This window comes from Lytechinus variegatus, chromosome 12, assembly GCF_018143015.1.
Source record: "Lytechinus variegatus isolate NC3 chromosome 12, Lvar_3.0, whole genome shotgun sequence".
Taxonomy (NCBI): Eukaryota; Metazoa; Echinodermata; class Echinoidea; order Temnopleuroida; family Toxopneustidae; genus Lytechinus; species Lytechinus variegatus.
In genome coordinates, this window is record NC_054751.1 from 16,325,808 (window position 1) to 16,333,762 (window position 7,955).

The window sequence follows — 7,955 nt, forward strand, 5'->3', positions numbered from 1 at the left end:
AGTTTCCTCCTTTTTAAGGACACGAATATAAAACTGGTTCAATGTCATAGGAAGTCCTAATTAGCGAGATTAGGGGACTTCTTATACCACCAGGGCTGCCGAAAGAGATCAATTTTACACCATGCACCTCTAAAGTCACTCGGGTTTAAGCCTTTTAGGCATAGAAAACATATTTTTTCATAAGTGATGTAAATTACATCATATACAAGTAATTCAAGTGTTAAAGAAAATCGCGGAATTTATGTGATAGGTTTGTTTTAATGTATGAGTTCAACCTATAATGTGTATTAAATAATATGCCAAGTGATAGCGAAATCAGTTAATCAGATCAACTTCAAATAGGCCTATGAATTTTAACGCCCTAAATTTATTTATTTATTCATTCATTTATTTATCTATCTTTATTCATTATACATCAATGATGAGCATTTAAGTGTTAGGATTATCCAAAGAAACGGAACGAAAAGAGAAATGGACCATCAGGTCATCTTGAAGCATTTTTATAAAAACATGTCAAGTGGAATAGTCCTAAATATTGATTTTAAAAAATAGTTGGATTGTTCAAGGAGATCAGTGTCCACAGAGGGATGGGTAACATGGGGGGGGGGTGCAGTAACATACATGTAATCTGGATATTATGACGGGCATTGATTTAATCTCTATCAGACAAGAAGTTAACGTTCATAGGCGATCTATGATCTTCTTGTGCTCTTGAAAGCAATTGTAATTTGAGATTTTTTTCATTTAAAACTCACAGGCCTCAATAAGGGGGGGGGGGGGGAGGTCCATGCACCCTCATACGACCCACATCAGAGGCCCGTTGCAGAAAGAGTTGCGTTTAAACGCAAGTCAAAAAATCAATCGCAAGTCAAAAATGCGCGCTGTTGATTGGTTGAAAATCAAGTTGCGCGTGATTTTTAGAGTTGCGTTTGATTGCAACTCTTTCTGCAACGGGCCCCAGTACTCGTTTTCGTTATTGTCAATACAATCGATGTGTATAGTGATGACGTAATGAAATGTTTCCTCGTCCGGTATTTAGACAAATCATGAATACAGGTCTTGATTATTGTGACGGTGTTACCTGACTTATTTGGGTTTGTTATATCGCGTGTTTGTAGTAGGTCGCATCTGTCAATAAAATCCAATCGCCCGATCTGTCCAATTTAATGCTATGATCCTTCTTGTTTTATTCTTCCCTTAACATGATAAACGCAGACTTTTCTCCTTATCTGTATCAAAATGATTAAAAAATGTCCCGGTAGCCATTTAAGGGCGTAGGCTGCTTTTGGCAAAGGGAGATACATATTTTGGGGAAAGTGCATGGAGTCAACATTTACTGCATGAATAAATGAAACAACGAAAAATTTGATATTCTGACTAATTTTGCAAACTGGATTTATTTTATGTCACTCAATGGAAAATAAAATCCAACATCACCCAATTCACTTTCAAATCGAACTATCACATGGGGGGGGGGGTACATATAGTCACGTAAACTTGCAACATGCTTGAAATATCGATTGGAGATGATTAAGTATATACATTTACAAGCTTCATGATACAGCTCTCGATCAGCCCATATCACAAGATTGATAGAGATATTTGGCCCCTGGATGTACATCAGCTTCGATAAAAACGCATAATCGTGACTGGCATACGAGTATACGGCCTACTATCATGACTATAATCGTAGTTGAAGGATTTGTGTATGACACATTAAAAAAAATGTATTATTTTGTTGTTTTACTCATGTTTGTTGACTACTCTAAGTTGTCCCATAGGACCATATATTTAAAGGCTTTGGCCACCAAGCTATTCGGTAGTATTGATACCACTATTAATTTGATGCATAGCGCGTTAAAGGCCTACACAGTGACATGATTTATTACTGATATCGACTTTCATTCTCTTCTGAATGCAAGACTGTCATTAGTGTATTTTTTTTCGGGGGGGGGGGCGTATGTCAGATTATTATCACCATAGAATTTAATAGATTTTAGCACTATAAACAATATTCTAAAAGCTGTATAAAGTTATTAAGCTATAAAAATGCTCAAGCTATACTCTATATGTACCAGACGATGCCTGAGGTGAGTTTCAGAGAACTTATATTAAAATAGAGTATCATGGCGCGTTGGATTTAATTACAGAGGAACGGAATGTCCATAGCAACGAGACAGAAGACATATGAATCAATTATTGAGCGTTGTAACGAGTTTCTCCCGTCTATCATAAAACACCCTGGTAATTTCTTTGTCGCGCAGTGGCTCAATGCAAGGAAATATATGGGGTTATTTTAATCTTAAAATGGCGGGAGGGGGAGACAGGTAGAAAGCATATGTATTGGGGTGGGAGGCGGGGACATGCGATTCCATTTATACATGTACCTTGAATTGAAAACACGAACGTTTTCGTGTAATTTTTCTCCCCAAATCAGCCTAACGTTCATTTAATTTCGATTTAAGATGAAAACAATAACATCCGTCATGTCCGTAGGCCTTGCTCGAAAATACCTCTCTGGTTGTCAGCTAGGTTACTTCTTTCTCTCAAAAGAGAAAAATCGTCTTTCTGATTGAAATGCCATTTCAGCTGACACAACAATAACATCAGCATTTGTCGGTTGCATATACTTTGAGACAAATATATTGTCAAATGAATCCGTGTTGCGTTAGGATTCGAACCCCAAGATCCCGTGGTTCACGCGCCACCACCTTTTACTATCAGTTGCTAATAATTATACACTTTTATAGGCTACATATACACTGTGCAAAATATTGGGTAAAATTTTTACCACCACGAGGGTAATTATGTGTCCAACCAATTTTGGGCAGCATTTTGCCCAATGCGGGAAGCATATTGTTCAGTAAGTTTGAAATATAAGTAGTAATTGCTTTAGAATGGGCAAAATTTTCATTACACTGGATAAATAAAAATGCCCAAAAGAAATGCCCAATGTTGGTGGGACACATAATTACCGTCATGGAGCACTTTTGTCCGATATTATCTGTCAGTAATGTAATATTGCATAGGAGAAAATAAGCAGGGCAACGATTGAATATTATAACGTGGAACTGTATATGGCAAGTATCATCTCATTCCCTATCCTTGTGAACGCATCCCTCGTATCGTCTCCATGGCAACATGGTTTCAGCCCTGATAATCATCCTCGTGATCAGGAATGAAAATACGAAATTCGTGGAGCTATGCATCATGCCATGACCTTCAATTGGTATCTCTCCTCACCTGTTAATGACGAAGGCTCTCTCATTTTGGTATCTATTGATAACTGTTCTTTGATATTAAGGTTATGTAGGGATCGACGGGGGGGGGGGGGGCGGGGTGCGGAGGTCCCGGTCGTAGATAAACCCTAGATTGTGAAATGATTGAAACGTTGTCATTAGCAGGTTTGCGAAGACACTTAATGTGAAGTTCCTGACATGATGATCAGAACATCATCATATGGCCATCATCATCATTATCATCATCATCACCATCATCATCATCATGGCCATCATCATCATTATCATCATCATCACCATCATCAATATCATCATCATTATCATCATCACTATCATCATCACTATCATCATCGTTATCACCACCACCACCATCAATCCCCATCACTGGCATCATCAGCAGCATGATCATCGTCGCTATCATTTTCAGCATCACAACAATCATCATTAGCATCCCATAATGGTCTCTGTTTTAATTACGTTTTTATCACTGACGCATGGGAAACGGACTTTGGTTGTCAATAATTTCATCAATGTCATTGACAGCTTTATCAGGTTCATTTTGCCTCGTCTCCTGTCTGGTAAAGCAATACGTTTTTAGAGTCTATGTTTTATGTTTCCATAATTATTCTAGGTATATTTTGTGTAATTACACTGTATAGGTAAGAGGGGCCCCACTACAAATGAATGGCCTACAGTAAATAGCTAACTGGTGTATCAATTGAAGGAACCGTTTTGGGTAAGTGCCACACCCGCCCACAGAGCGACGCCCACGCCTTTATCTGACGAAAGCAAAAAATGAAAATGTTTACAATTTTGGCTGAATAATTTTGCAGAACAAAGGGACAGGGGGACGTGATAAACATGTTATTGTGGGCGTTAATGGCGTAGAACCGTTTGGGTTTGTTCAAGAAGTTCAAAAGATACAGTTCATAATCCTTTTGATGAAAATTAGATCGGCAAGCAGATAATTCAAAACAAGGTTTCGAATGATATTTTCTTTGTTTTTGGTTTTGCGACGATCAACTAAATAACATGTATACGTACTAACCAATATTTTGTGTACTGTATAATTAAAAGCGAAATGGGAATAAAAGCGGTTAAAGTGATGTAAGTATGGAAGAGCCGTGTAGTCGTTCTGACTCTCGCCTTATAAACAGAGGGTCGTGTGTTCGAATCCCACCGAGGTCTAGCGTCCTTTGGCAAAGCGTTTATCCACACTTTGCCACTCTCGACCCAGGTGCTAAATGGGTACCGGGTAGGATGCGAAATATATTGTATGTTTGATTTTGCCAGCGTCATAATGAGGATGCGATGAATGCAAGGGAGTGGAAATTGTGCACTTTTCGTGCGGGATTGAAATGAATCCAATGACCGGGGTAATAATATGCTGTAACGCGCTTTGAGCCATTCTGGCAAAAGCGCTTTATAAAAATTGGCTATTATCATTATTATTATACAAGCTTATTTATACTACCGTGACTACGGTATTCTTTAGGCCTATCTTCTATTCTCTGAGCTAGAAATTTATTCAACTTTCTTGGTGATCCTATTCTCTTAAACTATCCACCTCCGGCTATTCCCCTGCCAATTAATTAACCCACCCCCCCTGTGGTGCTGTATGCCCCTGAGTTCATGCAATGATCTTTTGGTTTCCCTATTCCTTTTTTTTAAACATGTACTGGTGAAATAATTAGTGAAAGAAGCCTCAAAAACAATCTCTGCTCGATTTTCGGAGTCGATACCTAACAAAATCATGCAAGTTCCCTCATATTACCCCATAATATAGTTCACCATATTTCAAATTGTCTTTGATTTCAAATCGCTGTATTATTCAATTTGGATGAACGATGCCGTATGTCTGATGTCATACTGTTTTTGTATATTGTTTACTTGCGAAATATGTCAAATAAAGTCAAAAGTCAAATTCAAATTCAAATTAGCCGCGCCATACTCTTCCTCGTATTTTTATCAATCCTCCCAAATTGTATTGAAAGTAGACCTTCAAATTAAGACATAATTATAGATGTTTGCACATTGCATCGATCTAGATTTAGGACGTCTATGACTGTATTCATAATCAATAATGGAATTACATGTAATTAAAACACATATCTCCCTACTATACCACTGTGATCGGTCTGGATTTATCATTCATGTTTTGAATGGTGGTCAATGTTATAATAGAAAAGCAAGAACGGGTCTGGGATGATTTTTTCCCTATTTTTTTCTTTGCCTTTCCGAACCACAGCTAACCCTTTTGATGTTTTAAAAATCTAAGTCTCGCCTCAGGAAAGAAAACCTGCAAACGGAGTTTAATTTCATCCTCGGATGCGAACCCTTAACCTTACCTATAGGGGCCGCGGAACGGTTTTCAAAGTGGGTGCTGACCATGCAAAAATCACAATCGGGGGGGGGGGCAGTCCCCCCGCTTCCGCGGCCCCTGTTACCTTTATAAGTGCAAGGGCTGTCCCATTGCGCCACGCTGACAAATTGCTCGATTCGATCAATCATATCTTTACGATTCGTGTTTATGAATATTTATGATAATGTTTTTAGTTTGATGCGATAAAGGCCTATACCATTTTTGATGGTGGCAAAGAAATGTAGAAAAAATAGCAGTGGGGGGGAGGACAGCGTACAGGGGCATGTACCTATATACATTTTGGGGCAAAATTATACATTGATATTCACCTTCCCGGGAACGAATTGTGCAATTGGACCCACAGGGAGATCCATCCCCATAATCCTATTACCTTACATTCAATTTCCTTCCTACCAACACTACAATGTTCATGTTCGATCATCCGAGGCGCTATATGGGGCAAGGTATAGGGATAAAGCAACTCGGTCTGATGGATGGGTAAGGTTGAGGGCTGGAGACCCCCCCCCCAAAAAAAAAAATCAAAAGGATTCTTCAGGTTAATGTACTGTAATGCCCACTTCACCATCAAGTTTGCTTGACGATTTTGACTTATAGTTTACCCGTTCACATACCAAATGTAATTCAGAATTAGTATACTTAGATTATTATCATATATTATGTTTTCTTTTCTCGTTTGCTTTGCTCTCCCGCGTCATAAAAAAGACATAGTGCATCGTATATAGCCAAACTAACGCAACCGCCACAATTTTGTTGCTTCATCTCACCTACTGTATGGAAAAGCATTATAAAGAACTCCCCCAGTTTTCCCACCGTCAGGTTAGTATACCTATAATGGGATTAATCAAGCCCCAACAAACCTCCTCTCTCTTGTGAAAACGACCATTGTGCCGTTTATGGGTCTCAACACGAACTAATCGAATCATCTTGACAGGGGAATAAAGCGAATCGGTTCAAAATTCTTTGCACAAGTTCACTTCATTGGCCATGCAAAGGTGTTCAAATATTGTACCCGGTTTTTATGTTATTGTACATTTCACCCCGTTTGTTTGTAATTCCTTAAAGCCGTCAATTATTTTGTGGACAAACTTTTAAAAATTTACACGCCGCAAACAGTGGCAAGTCACTCATAAATCTTGAAAGTGGTAATTTTTGATAAAGTGTAATATATATTCATATACAAAAATGATTGGAATCATAATATGCACACCGGTTATTAATCAAAGAAGTAATATCTTGAAAAAAAGAAAATACGTAGGACTCACCGATATCATTTTGCAAATAAGGAAATTCCCGGTTTAATTAAACCTGTCAAAAAGGAGAGCTATGTTAAACCTCTATGTTTGCGAAATTCACCTCAGTCGAAATATGAAATATTGACATCTTCATTCATCACCTCTATAACAGTTTTTCGCATATAATATTTGCAATCATTTTTGTGTGATGAGAATGTACGTTACTGAAAAGGCAAAATGACATTCACAATATATACTGTCTATTTTTGCTCTACAATATTCGCCAATTGATAGGAATTCAATTTATAGACTTCTTGTGTGCACTTGGGAGAACATTAAAATTTAGCTCACAAATGAAGTAGTTATATTGTATTATATATACAGCCTTTAAACAATTGATCGAATGCATTAATCAATTATAGGAATTGCATTAATGATCCAACGATTTACCCAATGCAGAAATCACTCAGCTTGTTTTGCAATGATAAAGTTCTGAAATATGTTTTCCTCCAATGCATTTATATTGTTTGGACGAAAAAAATAATTTCAACTGATATATTTTGGTTAGATAAATCAATAGGAAAAAACCTTGCTATATAAACATGATAAAATGTTGGCAGTTAAAAAAAGCGAGAAAAAATCAAATAAGTCAATCTTGCAGCTACTTTGGTTACGAAAACAACACAAATCGAATTAAAATGTATATAGCTACTCAAATTTCACTATCATTTCCATTCACCCAATACCAAGTGAGCATAATAATTAGGCTATTAAGAAAATGGATGGGGGTATCCAGAAATCGGACTGGTATATTGTTAGACACACATCGGTAAACACGCATCCATCATTGAGATTTAATAATCATCCATTATCCATTTATTAAAAACTAGATTGGATATCGTATTTGGCTTGCGAAATCCATTGTTTTTTCATTCACATTCGTTGAGCGATGAACCGTTTATTATGACTTATCCTGATGATTATGTCATTAATATAAGCCTTCGTTTTCAGAAGGAATAGGGGTAGGACATTGAGAAGGGAAAAGAGAAGGAGAAGGAGAGGGGAAGGGGGAGAGAGGGAGGAGGATGTGGTGGTGGAGGA